This window comes from Empidonax traillii, unplaced genomic scaffold, assembly GCF_003031625.1.
Source record: "Empidonax traillii isolate 1590-97213 ecotype Southwest subspecies unplaced genomic scaffold, ASM303162v1 scaffold217:size1918799, whole genome shotgun sequence".
In the NCBI taxonomy this organism is placed as follows: Eukaryota; Metazoa; Chordata; class Aves; order Passeriformes; family Tyrannidae; genus Empidonax; species Empidonax traillii.
In genome coordinates this window covers 1,550,242-1,568,577 of record NW_020955410.1, presented here as the reverse complement: position 1 = coordinate 1,568,577, position 18,336 = coordinate 1,550,242, and the positions used below count along the sequence as shown (strand labels likewise).

At 37.7% G+C, this 18,336-nt stretch overlaps 1 protein-coding gene across 1 annotated transcript in view; it reads left to right on the top strand.

The window, feature by feature from the left end:
• PLXDC2 (plexin domain containing 2) overlaps positions 1 to 18,336 on the top strand; it is a 263,586-nt gene that overhangs the window by 12,362 nt on the left and 232,888 nt on the right. The window lies entirely within an intron of this gene.

Below are 18,336 nucleotides of genomic sequence, written 5' to 3'. Positions count from 1 at the left end.
GCATGACCATAATTATGTTTTATTATCAGCATAAATCCACTGCAGCCTTAACTTTATCTCTCTAATTATATGAGAGTCTGATACTGAGGCTGGTACAGCTACAAAGCTCGTCTGCAACTGAAAAAGAGTTGTCCCTCTTTTTCCAATAACATATTGTTACTGGAGATCTAGAGAAATTTTTGTTTTAGACTTTTAAGTAGAATTCAAATCCATTTAGAGTTTTGCCATAAAGTAGGAGAAGGCAAAGACAGAAAATATGTAAATTCATTATAAAAAGAAAAATAGTTGCAAGTCTCAATTTGGCACAGCACTTAAAAATGTGACTGAAGTGTGTGCTTGAGGAGAATTGCACATGTAAAGTTTTCACCAAACTGACTTGTGCTAGAACATGCTGATAGGTGTTGCTGAAACATTTATAGGGCCTTTTATATCTAGAATTTAATTTTGGGGAAAAAAAAGAGGTTAAATTCTGCCCTCACATATTTCAACACAGCCACAGTTTGCTCCTGTAAGAGCAGTTTGGGCCAATTTGAAAAGAATCTTTAGCCTACAAAGCCCTCCCTCTAATTTTGTACTGTGCTCAGTAACCCTTAGTGTATGTGAAGTATTGCCATGTGGGATCTTTGGTCACAGTAGAGCTTGATACCACTTTCCCACAGGCAGTGAGCATGGCTTGTATGCTCCCAGGAAGAGAATGAATGAATGGTAATGATTTTTACCTTGGTACTGAAAATGCAATTCATTTCCCTAAGTTGTTGATTGTATTATTTAAAGGCATTTAGGATTTGGAGGCTGAAAGGTTCTGGTTGCCTGTTTCGTTGCTGATACTTTTATTTGTATTATCTGTTTATAATATATGATAATGAAATTTGCTTATTTCTAAGGGTAAAGGAAGTGCACTTGGTTTCAGAGTGATTGAGACTCTTGAAATTTCAAAAAAGAGGAGCAAGAAGAGCAGACTCCATGGGCTGACTGTGAGAGCTATGAGAATATTTACTGGTTAGGAATGAAAGGCCTGATTCAGTTCACTCTATACATTTTAGTACCCGTAGTAATTCTGTGGGGCTATTCAGTGTGGAAGGCTAGAGGAAAGAGATCAAAACATCCATGTGGATTAAATAACTAGGTTACTTTGAGGACAGATATTCTTCTTCTGTAATTTAAATCTGTAGGGAGCCAGAGAGTGAAGATAGGAAAAGATATATTCAGAAGCTCTGTAGGGAAGCAGTGTCCCTTTAGGGGAAAATGCTACACTTGCTACTCTAATTCAGTTTCTTTTCAGTATTAAAAAAAGTAATTATTAAAAAAAAAAGTACTTTCTCTGATTCTTTACTCCTGAAAATTGTAGAAAGGAGGAACTGTGTTGCAGAGTTTAAGAAATGTTAGAAACCTCTAAATTGTATAGGACAGGTAAACTGGGAAGGAAAGGTTCCCAACCTGTATCTCCCTACCAGGTGACTGCTCTTATCAATGGATTCCTTGTAAAAAATATCTGAGGAATGAAAAGACTTTTTTTCTGGATCTATGCTGGGCTATGCTTCTAGGCATTCAGGAGCAATGCTTCCATTTTCATTACTGAACACCTGTTTTAGCCAGGCATTACAGGATGGGGGGAGGACAGGCCAGGAAGACAGAGTGGGTTACTTCTGGTTTTCAGTATTTCTTTGAAGGTCCAGTTGTTTCCACACTCCTATAAACATGTTTTTCTGAAGGAGAAAGAGGAAAAGAATTGAATAATGATGATAAAGATAAGTACAGGCTAAGTTCTTTTGGCCCTATGGTAATTTCCTGTATATTTACAGCCGTGCTCTGGCAATAGCGGTTTAACTTGCAGCTTGACAGAGTATCCTCTGACCATCCTTGAGGCACTGTAAATCCCAGCAGAAAACAGTAAGATATAACTCAAAATAATGGCTTCATTAAACATGGGATGCTGAATGTAAAACGTGTTCTGCTCTCGTTGCACATCCCTCTGCAACTGTGGGCTGTATTTCCTTAACTTGTTAACTGACATGGTAAATTGCTCCAGTCTTCATCTTTCCCATGAATCCTAAAACATGTTTCTGATTCAGAGATGCCCATCTCCCTCAACTTGTTCTTTTTATCAGTAACAAGACATCTCTGCTTTTATTCCGTTGAGGATTCTGATACCCACCTGCCAAGGTATTAGTTGGAAATTCACTGAACTGAATCTATTCTTACTGTTTATTATTTATCCAGCCAAATGGCATTTGAGGAATAACAGCCATCATTCTACAAACTCAGTGGGAAAAATCTCATGTGCATTTCATGATTTAAAATCATGTCCCTCCCACCTCTTGGTATTTGTGCTGTAATATTTTTTACTTAGTATTTGTGGATTTCGAATGGATGGCTTTGAATTTTGAAATAACTATTTATAAGTTTTTCTATAGGTTTCATCATCATCCTTTATTAAAGTTGTTTTTAAATACTGATGAATTAAGCCACAAAACTACCAAGTCTAATAACTTTTATTATTTATTTTCATTTTACCAATGGAGCACTGGAATTTTGAATGGCTTGCCAAAATCACTCAAATCAAATTTAGTGTAAAAACAAGAAAAAAACTCACAGTTTTAATTTGCATTTTCATGTTTAACCTTCAGAGCAGACACTGTATGCTTCTTAGTGATGGAACTACAGACTTAAAGTTGATTATACAAGAACTATTCACAAAAACACAAGCTGATAGCATCTTTACAATTTCTGTCAGAACTCCACCATCCTGCCAGCAGCTCTTTAACTTCCCTAGAAATATTTGGCAATCCAAGACTGTTTTTTTCCTTTCTCAGTTTCTGCAAGATGCCATTCAAGCTTACTGCTGAGTAGAGCTGAAGTCTCTTAAATTAGGGAATCTGTTTTGCTTCCATGGGAATACTAACATATGCTTTACAGGAAACAAACAAAACAAACAAAACCAAAAGAAACCACCCATAAAACTCCCAACAAACCAACCACAACAACAAAAGCAGTACCTCAAAAAAAATCCCCCCAAGCCCCCAAATCCCTCACCCAAAACAAATACCCCTCCTTCCCCCCCCCCCCACCACACCTCTGGGTGAAGTTATTAATTTAGTTATGGTTTGTATTTATTTGCTGTTTTAGGTTTTGGAACAGTTTTCTGCAACTCTGTTCTCCTCTTTTTCCAGCTTTTACTTTTTAAGTTTTTCCTTAAGTGCTTCCAGCAAGAATTAGAAGTGGAAGTTATGTGAGGCCAATGGAACAGGCAGAGATCCACAGTTCCTGGAGCAAAGGTTTGGCAGAGGAGTGGAGGCCTGGAAGAGTCTAGCCTTACATTCAGCATCTCTTGCATCTATGTAAAGGAGATAATGAAGGCCATATAAATCTTCTTAGAAGAGGAGAAATCTGGAGAAATGCCATAGAGCAGGGATAGTTACATTCCAAATGCTCCCTTCAGATGCTTTTCAATAAGAGCATGAATTCCTCTGCCTCAGTGTGCAAGGACAGAAGAGAAAGTATGTGACTTCCTAACATTTCTTCTGGTCTACGCATAAAATGTACCTGGTCTTTCACTACATTACACTACACAGTCACAGGCAGCAAAAAATGTGATTTGATACTGTAATTGAGCTTGGCTTTGTGATATACCAGCAGCAGAGGTACTCCAAAATTTAAGCTCTGAATAACTCAAAATTCTTTAAGATGTGGAGTCCAGCACAATAACTTTTTAGATTCTTTCCTTGATGGAAAGATTGTACAGTCTGTAGTCTAAAAATAGAAGCATCAAATTATTCAACAGTTGAATAAAGGTTTGCCAAGTAGCTGAAGAGTTGTTCCCAAAGAAGTGATAATGAAGAAAAGGCAGCCAATGTGACCTGTTAATTTTCTTGTGCAGTATATGCAACTGAGCATTTAATCTAATATCTAGACCTTTTGCAATATAAAATTAATGACCTGTATGATTTATTTTAAGATCTGCTATAAATTAGATGCATTAGTTGGATGTTTTTCTTTTTTCTAAAGAACAATTATCCGGTTTGGAAATTTAATGAAGTCATTGAGTTAAATTATTGTCTCAATTCTGAAAGATATACAATTGTCTGATTATTTAGAGCAGATTTGTAGGAAAAAATATGTTAAAAGTTTTCTAATCCTTTGCTGAATATATTTCATGAAACATGTGCTCCATTTAGCTTGAAATGTCTGGCTTTACTATGCCCACAACACATTTGGAATGCTCTCAGCAAAACTGAAAATATGAGACTCTAGTTAATAAGGTGAAATTAATTTACAGTTATACCATGCAGTCCTGCAACTGTAACTGTACAGTTGCCTAAGTGCTTAATCTTACCACTGACATCAGTGGGAACTAAGTGCCCAAAATATTCTTTAGCACTTGTAGATGTGCAGTGTACAAGGTTATATTTTCCATTTAGTTTGGTTGAGGTTATTTTCTGTTCACTTTCAATAATGCTAGATAACGTGAAGGTTTTGCAGCTTAGTAAGCCATTCACTTGGGAGCAAAATTAATTTCAGCCATTTAGACTTCGAAATCAAAATAGAAAAGATGATAGTCTTGGGACAGAATGACTTCTGATCAGTAGTCCCTTGTACTCACTAGATATTTGAATATGTGTTTCTTGAAGAATGTTTCCCATCGGTTCCTGAAGATCTCAGCTCTGCAGCTCTCACTGTCCTGGGGGAAGCTGCTGGTCTGGGAAACACTGAGATGTATGTACAAGAGGATCTTTTGATCTGGGTTGTTTTTGTTTTCTGCCACTAAATATTTTTTAAAGACATGTAAAATGTCTTTAAAAGCTGTGTAGGAAGGATACAAAATAAATTAGAAATATTTAGAAGGAGCTGTGGGACACTGTGGAATTATTCACTGAAAATACTTATAAACCCATTTTGACTGGTGCTCAGTTATAAGCATTTGGACATTCAGTATGTAACCTCATATAAATGCACAAGCAGAAGAGGTATGTGTCAGTAGTTGTATACATGCATGTGTGTAAATATTGTCATATTTAAAGACAAGGCTGCATATCAGTTATACAGTAAATTTTCTTAGTTTTCATTTTTTATTTGCCTGTTTCTACTTTGGTTTTCACAGTCTTTGTAATAAGGATATTATTTTGAACGTTTGTGTGTTTATTTCCCAGAGGTACCATTCATTTTAGTATTCTAAGAGCATATTCCACTCCAAGTTTTGCTTTTGTTTATTGATAGAATGTAGTCTATTCAGGAAACACAACACTCTTAATCCTAGCTTAATTACTGTGTTCAGTATTTTGTCATCTTTTTAAGACTCAGTACTAATCAAAGTGATAAATCAATAGACTGCAGAGAATGTCTAATAATTGTCTTTTCTTGAAGTTTACTTTTGCTTTTCCACTTTTCACTTCTACTAGTACCTCATATGGTTTCTGATAGTAGCTGATAGTGCATTCAAATGAAGTGACTACATGGGGACATCAGAGGTCTTCTGATCACTTTTCTTTGCTAGTCCTTATACAGGCAACTTCACATGTTGACGATCATTGTGCACAGCTATACCTATGAAAGTTAGTCTAAATTTGCTTTCCTTACCCTGGCAAAAACCCCAGTGCCTCCAGTAACAATTTACCTGTTAAGGTTTATACCTGTCCCTGCTGGAGCAGCCTAGGTCCAGCTGCTCACAGCTCCTGTCTAGAGTCTAAGAGGAAGAAGGCATGTGAAGCCCACAGTGCTCTCCAGCCCAGGAGGAAGGCAAATCCATAGTGTGGTCTGGTCACCTGGCGTGTGACACAGCTCCTGAGAGGCAAGTGACTTCTGCTCCCTGAGTCTTACAGCTGCGGCATAATAATGTGAGGACTTCAAAGGTTGCTAGAGCTGGGGGCTAAACCTCGTGTTGAAACAAAAGCCGAATCAGTGATATCAATACTGTAGGAGGTATTTACTGCTTCAAAACTCTCTATGGGCTGCAGGAGAGTTTACTTGCTTATACATCTAATTGGTTTCTCTTTAGCAGGTGGATACCTTTTGTGTTTGGCATGAGTTATATGCTTAGCGTATAAAAGAAAATAGAGGAATAAACTTAAATTGAAACAGGATGATTGGCATTTACAACTCTTTAAATACCGTTCGCTTATGTGGGGAAGCAGGAACTGAAGAGGTTGGGAATGCCTAATGACTTTTCATAAATAGACTTCATTGGCAGATATGCCTATGTAATTTCCTGCCCTTGAGAGTTTTATGACCTCTTCAGCCCTCAGTTGCTGTCTTTTACTGCAGCCCTCCATCTGCTGAAGAGAATGAATCTTGCAAGAAATAGTTGTAAGTAGAGAAGGAGCTTTGTTGCTCGCCCTTAGCAAACTATTACCACCTTCCTCAGGATTCTTCATTAGGACACCTGAAGTGATGCATTTTTTAAGAGGGTTTAATTATAGGTCTAGTGAAATGTGAATAAAGAGGGAACTCAACAGACCCACAGATGTTGATGCAAATTATGGAAAATGCTTTGTTGAAAGAGGAGCCTTTTAAGACATACATACCCAAAAAGATCTCTCGTAAGTTTATGCAGCAGTTATAGCAAAGAAATTCCCCAAAGTTTTCACTCCATAATAGTAATACAAATCAAAAACATTCTCAACTGAACATCTGTATTTTCATAGGTGGGCTGTTGTTCTGCAGATGGTTTTGGAAGAAACATGGTTTTTCTGCATTTTTTTTTTTTAGAGATGACTAAATCATGAAAATGTATTTATTCAAAAAAATAAAAAAGGAGCTTTCACCTTTTCAGCCTTTGATTTTCAGTGTTTTTCTGGGAAAATAAGGATCTGTTTTTTTAATTTGGTAATGCGTGACATTTTGTCACGTGTCTCATTTTTCAGAATGAGAAAAGAAATACAAGCAATTAGACTTTAGAACACTTTTGGAAAAAATAATTTTGAAATTTCAGTTACACACTGATGTAATGATTTTGCCTTTTTTAAATTTTTTAAAATGATCCGGGTGACTTATGAAAGGGAAGATTATTACTTTCTGTTTAGTGAAAACAGTAGGTCTTATTTTACTTTTCTTCCCAAGGGCATTTGTTATTATATCCCACAGAGGTTGTTAGTTAGAATCATAGAATATTCTGAGTTGGACGGAACCCACGAGGATTCCATTGCGTCCAACTCTTAAGTGAATGGCCCATACAGGGATCAAAACACAACTTTGGTGTTATTAGCACCGTGCTCCAACCAACCCAGGGAGCCCCCGCTGGTCTAGGGGAAAAGGCACTGCACTGTCACTGCAGAGACCCGGGTTCGATTCCCGGTCGGGGCCCCTCCCCGGGCAGATGCAGCTCATTAGCCCTGTAAGGCAATCCATCTATGTCCTGAGGACCTCGCTGCCACTGTCCAAGCGTGCTTGGCCCCGGCAGATGAACCTCAGGATTAAAGGGTGGGCTCAGTTCCACGCACACTGTGTCTCACCTAAAAAATCCAATGCGCAAGCTGGAAGGTGTAAAAACCTTCCCCGGTTCTTTGTTCGCGAAGACTGGCCATTACCAACCAACCCAGTTAATGTCAGGGTCACTTGTTGCTTTCACCCCATATTTTACCAGATGCCATACTGCTGGTTGTACGGGATGGTCAGAGAGGGAAAATGGTTACTAAGAGAGGAATTGTAATGAACATGGCAAGACTGTGAAGGAGAAAGTAGTAGCAGCTTCCCTCCAAACAAACAGAAATTCTCATAAAATGGCTTTAGGACTGGTCATTTTAGTATTTTCATAATAAAATTGCAATAAAAAGTGGGAGTATGCCAGTAAATTCTGCTGTTGTACTGAACGACTCCTTTTAATTTGTGTCAGAAGAGGACTAAAAATTCCCGTAAAAATAATTAGGAGATGGTGGAGTATGAAAAAGGCATGAAATAATACATAGTCAAAATTCACACATTGGGTGACTGATAGACAAAATTTCTGCTTCTAAACCGAAATAAAAACTTATCTGCCTCCTTACTGCAGAAAGACTGGACCTTAAAAATATGTGACACGTGGAAAAAGTGAATGTGATACTAAAAGATATGAGAACCAGCTTTTTCAGCAGCAAGAAGGAAGTACAGTGATACAACTGAGCATAGAATATTTCATAAAGTTCTGATCATTCATTTGCAATAAAAATTTATTCAAATTGCAACAGGTGCGGAGGAAGCCTGTTTGGGATGAAAAGGACAAATCATCCTCTGTAAGATGGGATAAGTTTCTTTAGTCTCACAAAATAAAGTTGGAAGAAGTTGTAATAGCTTTCTGTAAATATATTTGCAGAGAAAAAACAGAAGAGGAGATATTTGAGGTAAAGAACAAACAGTTATACATTTGCCATGAATAAATTTAGGCTGCACATACAAAGATCAGTAACTAGTAAAGCAGTGAGGTTCTGAATGTGCTTCCTTTTCAGAGTCAAAAAAGCTCTCTAATGAGTGCATATTTAAAATTTATGAAACATTATATAGTGGATACACTGGCTGTAGGGTACTGGAGTTCTAACTCAGGTGTTGCTACTGCGTAACGTTAAACTGCTTCCTTTGGGTCCTGTTGTGCAATACTGCAGAGGAAAGTGTTTTAGCCATCTCAGGAGGTGATGGATGAGTCCTTCAACACTGCTCAGTCAGTCTTCCACAGATAAACACCTTCAGGAGCAGTGCAATGCAAGGGTGTTGCCCGAAGTCTGAGACTGGAGATGTAAGAGAAGTAGACATGTTCACAGGCAATCCACTTTTTTTACGTTCTGGCCTTGCAATTTCTTTTTTGCTATAATCTGAAAAGACACTTAAATCATGCGTGCTAGACTCTAAAACAAATGCCACAGCTTCTGCTGCCTGGAGAGCATCCCAATGGGCTTTTGTCCAGGAGATTTGGCTTGTAGTTTCACCAGCAGTGCTGTCTGTGGGCATGGGTTATATCATAACTTTGCTGTTTCTGCTCCAGCTGTCCCAAAGGCTGTGGTTTTTTAGCATCATAGTTGTGTGTCTAACCTGCTAGCTTCTGCAAAGTCTTTATGGTATGGCTGTTTATCTACAGATTTCACTCAAGATTTTTCCATAATGATACCATGATAGGCACTTATATAACCCTGCTGTACTACTTTGCAGTCTGTCCAAACCTTGCAGCGTGAATGTCGGGAGGATGCTTAATCACTGGTTTTAAAAACCACTGTGGCCCCAGTGTAGTGGAGGATTGAAAATGAAGCATCATAGCACTGTGTTTGAGTCCTTCAAGCATCTCCCTGAAGGAATACAGGCATGTCATGCACATCAGACAACCTGTTCCTTAATCCTGTAATTAAGCTGTGCTCAAGTACTGTGTTTAGATTGTGTTGGTTCCTAACGGTCACGTAACTTCAGCTATGGGACTTATGCACTGTGTCATTGCAAAGTTGGTGTGATAACAATTAGTAAAGGCTAGGGGGAGGTCTGTGTGTCCCAGCACACACTGACAGGAGAAGAGAAAGCAACCTTTGAAAGGATAAATGAGCAGTACTCTGCCATTTGAAGTTGGGAAACACACTGAGAAGATTCCAGCTCCTTACTCTGTGCCATTCCTCCCTTTTCTAAAATGTCAGTTAGGCAAAAGAAACCAGAAAGTCTCAAAATGGGGTTCAGTAGCAAAAAGAATCTTTAGGAAGTGGTAGAATTGGTGGCCCAAATTGCTGCGTCAGAGAGGCCAAACAAGTTGGCTGGTCAGTGTGAGAATGTAACTGTACTGTTAGAGGTGCTGAGAATATGTTCTCTTGCTTTTGTCTTCTTAGAGCTTATTTCAGTCTTACAAATCTGTTCACAGGGGATAAAGGGCACTAAACCACTCTTGCATTGTCCAGTGTCTTTCTTTAGAGTATCCAAAGGACAGCAGGGCTGTACAGGCTAGTTTAAAAACTGAAAGACAGATTTAGGAATATCTGTGCGTCAGAAAGATTTAGCAATATGAGTGTGTGTCCCCATGAAACTAACCTCAAATGCTCTGTGATGGGCAGCTAAGTAACAGTGTCCGTTCCTAGGGTTCATTAGGAGTTTGTAACTTTGATGTTGTATTGTTAAGGCCTGAGTATGCATTTATCTTACAAGAAATCTGATTTAAAGACTCCAAGTAATGAAGACTGCAAGATACAATTTCATCCTACAGTTTAGGATAGTCGCCAAACCAATTTTCAGGAGATTCACTTTCAATCCCAGTTCTTTCAAGTATTGTCTCTGTAAAAGAACCTAACTGAAAATCAATTTCTGTGCCTGGACTCCAGCAGTTTTGAGAACAGTGTTTCCTTCTTTGTGCCTTTTGTCTTCAAGGTTGATGACGATTTTTAATACATTTGGTTGGTTTCTATAGCAAGGAAGTTTCCAACATGGTTCAAATCACAGGGGCAGTGAAATCACTGCCGTGTTGGTTCGGGCTCCAGGTTTCAGGCAAGCTTGTATTTATGTTGCCCATATTACTCCACACACAAACAAAGACATATGTCTGAAGAGTTTAGCAAGAAAGGGAAGGATGCCTAAGGGAGCTTTGTACCCTGACCCATCAATACCAATTTCACCCATTTCTGCATCATGTGAAGAGAAGCTGTAAGAGCCCCTCTGCCCTCAGGATTCCCAGAAGAGGCATGTGTTGCATCAATTCTTTTAAATGCAATTGTGATATAGGAGTTGATCTTTGGTAATATCCCATTTAGTATAAATACAGGTTTTTTTACTGCATATCAAAAAATGTCAGGAAATGGGAACACCTGGGAGAGAACCCAAACTTTTATTCTGTGTGTCTTGGCCATTCATTTGGTTCACTATTGAATTCTTTCTTTTGTTTCTGATTTATTGCTTTTCTTTGGTTCACTGAAACACGGTTTAGATGTACAGTATCATATCCCATGTAATTATTAGCGTCCAAGCAGTGATTATAGGGCAGCACTTGTCAGAAAAAACTTTATAGTAATAAGGACATGAATGTAGCAGCCAAACTTTGCTGTGTCTGGAAACCTGCTCCTTATGAGGAGCAAGCGCTGCACTGTTTTGCCTAGTACTAATTTACTATGGTCTTCAAAGTGATTTTTATCAGTAACTGGAGAAAATAAGAATGTAAAATTTTATATTTTATTTGGTGATATTGGAAGATATATATCCTAGTCCAGTGTATAGGTTGAGCAGTCAGTAGATTCACATTGGTACAGTGTTCAGGCTTTTTCAATGCTGAGGATAACTGACTTGTATCCCTGCCTTCATGAAGAAAGCTTTACCATGCAACTGACTCCAAAATTAAACACCACAAGCCTCAAGAAATCGTGGGATTTCTTGAGAAATAATAACACTGGCATTTGTATTTGCTTGTGTAATTTCTAAATTGTCCAGACTAATTTCTTTTCTCCCCTAGAAGCCAGAGTAGAAGCCACAATCTTTATTCAGTGGCAGGACTTGTGTAATTGATCTTTTAGAAAATGAAGTATTTGGGAGTTAATGGCACTTATCTGTGAGAGCCCAGTAGTATATTAAGCCTATTTAATTTCTTGCCATTATTTGGCCACCTTTGCCCACTGGGTCTTAGATACTCTGAATAGTTTTTATTGCGTTCCTATTTTAAAGTCTCTCCATAGACTTTTTAGCTCATAAATTAGATGTGCCAGCTTGCATGCTATACCCTAGGCTGATAATCCTTTCTCTAACCCTTCCTCGCTGGTGTTGCACCTTGCTACAGAGTGAGATGATTTTACATCCCTCTATGGTGTGTGGTGTGCATTCTGTCTAGCTTGGGACTGAAGAATGGCAAAATTCTCTCATTTAGGAAAAAATTGCATCAGCCTCTGCAGCTGCAGGACTTGGGACAATGGAATTTTCACAGAGATGTCATTTAACTTTAATAAGTGCGCTGGTTATATGTAAGCAGTATCTAGCAAATGGTGCAAACACGTCTCTCTCTCTGCTGTCCTCTAACCCTAACTTCAGAGCAGCAGTGACAAAGTTCATTGGTGGTGAGGGAACTTTGAAGGCAAATAATGTTAGCATGCCATTATTTGCTAACATCTGGAAGAGGAACATGGAATGGGATGTGGTCTTCATATAAGGAGTATGAGGCTTTTCTAATAACTTAATTTAACACTGAATGACCTTGAGAAATGGCTGCATGGCTGAGAAGACTACAGATTTAATTTCAGTACTGACCATAGGAAGAAAAGAGTTGTTTTGTTTCCTTCTCTCTCCAATCTTGGGCCATCGTAGGATTTAGGAACTAAATTTTTAATTAAATAGGACCTTTTTTTTTTTTTTCCTAAATACAAATACAATAAATATAACTTCCATAAAAATATTTCTTGCTCTTAGTGAGACAGTTGTAATGTGTGAATTGTCAGGCTGGGATCTGTTTTGTGAGTCTGGCTTCTATTTAAATCTCCATCAGTTTAAACCAGATGTTGGGGCTCTTCACATAGCATTGCTATGATATGTGGGTTATTTCTACATGTCGAGTCCATCTCTTTCAGTGTTCCCTTTAGAAAACCTTTTTAAGTGTGATCTTCGAAACTGTGGTTGATTTCTGAAAACTGCAGCTATTGCAAGGCTCTTGAAACACTGCTAAAGTATGTAAAACTTATGGACAGTCCTCTCAAAAGGGAATTAGGATTTCTTAAAGTATTATTTTTTTCCAGGTATATGATTTATATAGTAAAGGTCAATTTATATGGGTATATGTGCAAGTACTCACCCATAATTTTCCCCAAAGATTTTTTATACATTTTATTTTCTTCCACTTTATTTACATCTCACTCAGTATCATCTTTATGTTATTGCATTGTATGTTCTTGTCTGATGGATTTTATTTTAGGTAACCTGGGGTTGAGTGTTTAAGAAAATCACTGCTATGATTCCAAGGCTTCAATTATCTCCTGGGGCTCTGCTTTAGGAAGCATACTTTCACAGTTTCTGCCTTCATGAGAAGCTTCTGCTTGAATAATAGCCCTGAATTCCATTAGGAACCATGTGTTTTTTCTGAGCAAAATATGGAGAAGGTGGTTATTTTCCCATAAGCAACATGTTTAATTTTCTTGCAGTCTATCTTCAAATTACACATGTGCTGCTCTTGTTGTCATTCATTAATTTTCCTTTTGAGATCCATGTTCAGTCATTATCTTCTGCCAAGTCCTGAAGAATGTTTTTATATAGTTGGGTTTTTTTCACCTCCTCCTTCTTTCTCTGAATTAATTATAAATTGAATCATTTGCTATCTGTTTGTCTGTGTTCCAAGCAAATGATAGTTATGTGTGCATTTGATTGCCTCAGTTATTATTTTATGTATTTCAATTTCTGAAGTAATCATAGTTTGACAAGTGCTGTCCATTCTTCTGCATGTCAAAGACTCCACGCTCAGAGAAGGGAAATCACAGAGAAAATATGCACCACAGCTGAATGTGCCACGTGACTATCCATTTAAGGACCATTATGGCTTCTCTCCTTAGGCAGGCAGCTATAACAGAGTTTTAGTTAACCTGTTGAACTAAGCCTCTATACGTAAAGTAGATATTTCCCTGATACAGATTAAGGAAAGTGATGCATATGGCTCAGTGTAATGTATTGGCTGTTTGCAACTGTGATTAACTACAGCTGCTTTTGTAGGGCAGTTGTAGTATAGGAAGCCTTTTCTTTTTTTGTTTTGAAGAATCTTTAATTCTTGTAGTTGATAGCCAAATTAGAGAAGCAGAAATTCATATGGTTGCAAAAGAGTCTCTCTAGCCTGCCAGGTTGCCATGTGGGATGTGCCTGTCTGCAGGCTTGTTCTTCACTGGCCTCTTTGCTAAGGCTCCCAACAAATAGAGTAATTGGGAGTGTAGAGGGTGGGTTTTGGCTCATATCTTCAGAGATATTTAAGCATGTTACAACAATGGGAGTTTGGTATCTAAATCCTTTTGGTATCTAAAGACCTTTCAAGATCTTTCTCTTTTGTTTTTGCAATACACATTTATACAGAAAAGTTCATCAAGAGAGATTTCATGCTGAGCACTTTGGTCCCAGTCCAGCATGACCTTCAAACTTGTAATCAATTGTCAAGCTCTTGGGTAATCCCGCTGAAATACCTGTGTGAGTCCTTGGCTGGAACAGAATAGACTTGGCATCCTTTAGCCTGGCACTGTGGAGAACCACTTGTCTAGCCAGAAATTGCTCATCACAAGTACAAAAAAAAAAAAAACAAAAAAAACAAAAAAAAAGAGTGTGATTGCCAGTTCTTCTTGTGTCCTCTGAGTCACTGAATAGTTACTGAAAAGTAATGATATTTTATATCTCATGACCCAGAAGCTGGGTAATGTCACCATTACTAAACCGCTTCTCTAGTGGGGAAGCATTGAATGCTCACTGGTGTGGGCTGATTATCTTTCTGGGTCAGTGGCTGGTAAGTTCTTTCAGATTCATTGAAATGTTGGCAGTTCAGTCTCATTTATATAAAACAGCGTTGTGCCTCTTCTAAAAATGAACAATTGGGAAGTTACTGATTTCACAGCCTGTTTGCTTTACTGAGCCTGATGGTGGATGAACAGAAGGAATGCACTAGGTAAACTTTGTCATCCAACGTCTCAGTAAGCATTTTACATAGCCTGGTGAACAGCAGACACTGTGCTCTGCTTGGTCTGTACATGTTGTGTTGCTTCTTTGGACATTGTAGGTGTCAACGCTTTGGCATCTTGTCGCTCTTGTACACTTTGCTTCACTTGTAAAATCTATTATATTTTAATAATCTTGTGCCACACTGCTGGGATTTTTCTCTTCTCAGTCTTGAACCACAGAATAGGAATGGAGACAGAACTCTAGTTTCTGGTATGCTTGCTGCTGCCTGGAAAAGGACATTATTGCTGTTGCACATATAAATAAGGGAGGGAATGTTTTGAGTTTCCACATTATCATGAATGTAAAATGAAGATGCTGTATTCTGCAGCCAGTATTTTTAGCTTGAGTTCACTCATATGCTTGGGAATGAGTTAATTATTTCATGTTTTGAATTCACCCCTATATGGAAAAAAGCAACATATTTGCCTTCTGATGATAATGGACTTTTTTGCATGGCACACAGAGTGCTTCAGTTCTCAGGCTAGATGTTTCACAGCTGTCTTCCATGTTGTTAGGGAAAAGAAGGGATGGATAAGAGAAATTTCTAGCTTAAAGTGCCAGTGGATGTCTGCAAATTACAGCCCAAATACTGTGATTACAAAGCCAGGTATGGCAGTGTGAGACAACAGGAGGTGCTCAGTGGTTTGGGTTTTATAAAGCTTAAAAAAGCAATGGCCCCTGTACTTACCTGGAACATAATTGGTTAGAAAAATTACATGTGATTCTCAATAACCACAGCTGGGTTGTGTTTGCTTGTTGCTGTTTTTCCCTTTAAATGAATTTAATTGATGGTTTTATTATTTTCTTTTAGATCTTGGTCATGCACCATAAAAGTAACTGGGCTTTTTTCCAGTGACTTGAATGTGACCTGCTCTACAATTAGCTTTAAATTAGCAAATAACATAAGGCAGTGAAACCAGCATTGGAAACTGAAGTTGTGCTGTCTCCAAGAGAGATGTTAAGGAATTCTTAAAAGGTTTTTTTAAAATCAGCCACCGAACTCTTCCATTCTTCAAAGTGCAGATGGATACTGACAACACAGATAACATTTTACAAACTCACCTATGTTCAGCTTCCTCCAGCTGAGGACTCACTTTCTGTCTCTCAGGAGGTCTCCGAGAGGTAATATAGAAGCATGTTTTCATATTTAACTTATAAGTAGTTAAATAAGAGTGACTGTATCCCTGAAAATATAAGCTACTACATCACTTCAGTCTGAGACTCTACAGCTTAAGCATCTAACAAAAGCCAAGAGGTAAAATAAAGTGGTTAAGGGAAAGTCTTGTCAAAATTGCCTCTATAATTTTTAAGTATAATTCAAGGCTCTTGGTAGTAGCCAGGGGCAGCTGAAAAATCTGTGCAATTGCTACAAAAGACAAATTTTACCACAATTGGTCATTTAGTTTAAAGTATTGAAAAGAAAATGAGGGAAAATTTTATTCAACTTCGTATAAGAAATAATTTTTTCATCTCTTCTTACCATCATATCTTCATTTAGTCCCACTTGTAGGATAGCTTTTTTGGAGAAAAGACCCAGTGAACTCTTCAGCAATCTTTGCTTATGGCTATGGGTGTATATTTCATGTACTGTAATTCCTTGGACATTGCTGAGTTAGCATTACTCAATATTGGAAATGTTTATCAGGCCTCCTAAAGCCCTAGTGGCACTAGTTATTAAAAAAGACAAACAACCAAACAAAAAAAACCCCTACTTTGAGGTGCAAGCAGATCAAACACCTGGTTTCTTTCTATGTCATACCCAGTCATCCCGATGATGAGAATGGGATAACATGGGATTTCATTGCCTGCCATTCTAGGGTTTTCTTTTAGCATTCCTTTCAACATTGTTCTGTTTTCAATGTCTTTGAGGTTGCATATTATCTGTTTTTAGAATAAGTGATTCTGGTCTTTGTTTAACCCAGGGACCACCTGGCTTTCCTCATTGTATCTGTTCTGGGTGTAACAGTCCTTGCACTTTTATTCTTTTGTTCTCTAAAGGTATATCGGTGACTGTCTTTTAGTTAAGTGCTGAATTTATTTAAGGTCATCCTACATGAAACCTATGGGGTTCAGAACCCCTACAATAGGGTTCAGAAATGAGCTAGAAAATACTTCGGGGTTAAAAGACCTTCCCAAATGGATGATATTTCTTTGCCTTGCACTTTTTTGTTCTGAAAAGTACCAATTGAGACAAGATGGAAAAGCTAACAAGAATTGAGCAGCAAGCAAAAAGCTCTGCTTTCATCTTTTCATACTACAGGAAAAAATCCAGAAAAACAGAAAGGAACAAATAAAAAGGCTGAAGAAAACAAGAGGGTGTGATTTTTTTGGGGTCTTGTTTTGTTTTTCATGTGACTCATGTTTAACCTCTAAGAACTTACTGGTGATAGTTATGGAGTCTGAGAGCTCTGATGAATTTCAAATAGAGTAAGTCATATAAGAGGGTAATGTGAACATCCCCAACACAGGCAATAAAAATGTTCTTCAGGAGTATGTCCCATTCTTACAGATGTAATATATAAAATTCTTAAATGCTGTTATTCCACAGGAATCCCTTCTTTCCCAATATTCTGCAGAGGAAAATTAACTGTTGAGCAACTTTGCAGTTTGAAAATAATAAAACAAGTGAAAATTGTGGTGTATACCTAAGGAAATGCAAACCATGTATTGTTACATTTGTATCTCTATGTACTGTAGTAGTAGGGGACAGGGTAAAGTCTTTTTCATAATAATGGTTAGCTGGACAACTATCAGACTTACTTTGTCTGTAGGATGATGTACTGCCATGTTCATGCTGTATTCTGGATCTTTTTTTCGCTCTACATCTGTACAGAATTCCTGTACACATTTTATTTACAGATTTTCATTTACCACTCAGATATTTGATCAAGAGAGAAAAGAAATTCAAATCAAACTTTGCATTTTTGGGGTCGATGGGCAAAAAGCAATGAAAATGGAATTGTGGGGGTTTTGTAATTACTATGACTTTAAATCAGTCACAAATTTTAAAAATTTGTGGATATTCTGTTTAGATATTTTTTTCTTCTTACCATGAAAATGATCAAATACTGGAATGGGGTGTATGGAGAGGTTGTGGTGTCTCTGTTCTCGGAAGTGCTTTAGGCTCACTTGGACATGGGCTTGAGTAGCCTGATCTACACAGATCTGCTTTGAGCCAGGGATTGGACAAGATTGTCTTGAAAGTCCCTTATGACTTCAGTTTTTTGATTCCATTTACCATTTTGAAGAAACTCACTGCTAACCATGCTTTCAGTGAAAAGGAGTTCTTTCCCTCTTCCCTTTCCCACAATGTGGTGAGATTACAAAGGTTTCTATTAGAAGCTGTGTTAGACAACACACATCTATGAAGATTTACTGTCTCCATAAAAATCTGAGAAACTATGTCCTCCTTACAGAATTATATAGAAGGTTATTCAGGGATTTATCTGAAGCCATACAGGAAGAAGAAAAAATATTTTTAAGACTTATTGAAATAAAAAGTAATTTAAGTAAGACCATGTTTTCTGTAAATGCTGTGCAGTCAATAGAAAGAAGTTAAAAATAACATTGCACCCCTAGTGATTCTGAGCAACTATTATTCATTTAATTGATTGGACTCACCATTTCTGAAATGCTTCAGAATTTTCTATGAAAAATGTTTTTTACCAGGCTGTCAGTTTACATGGGAAGATGGAAGGAAAAAGACTTTTTTTTTGTTGTTGTTGTTGTTGTTGTTGGAAAAAAGGGCAACAG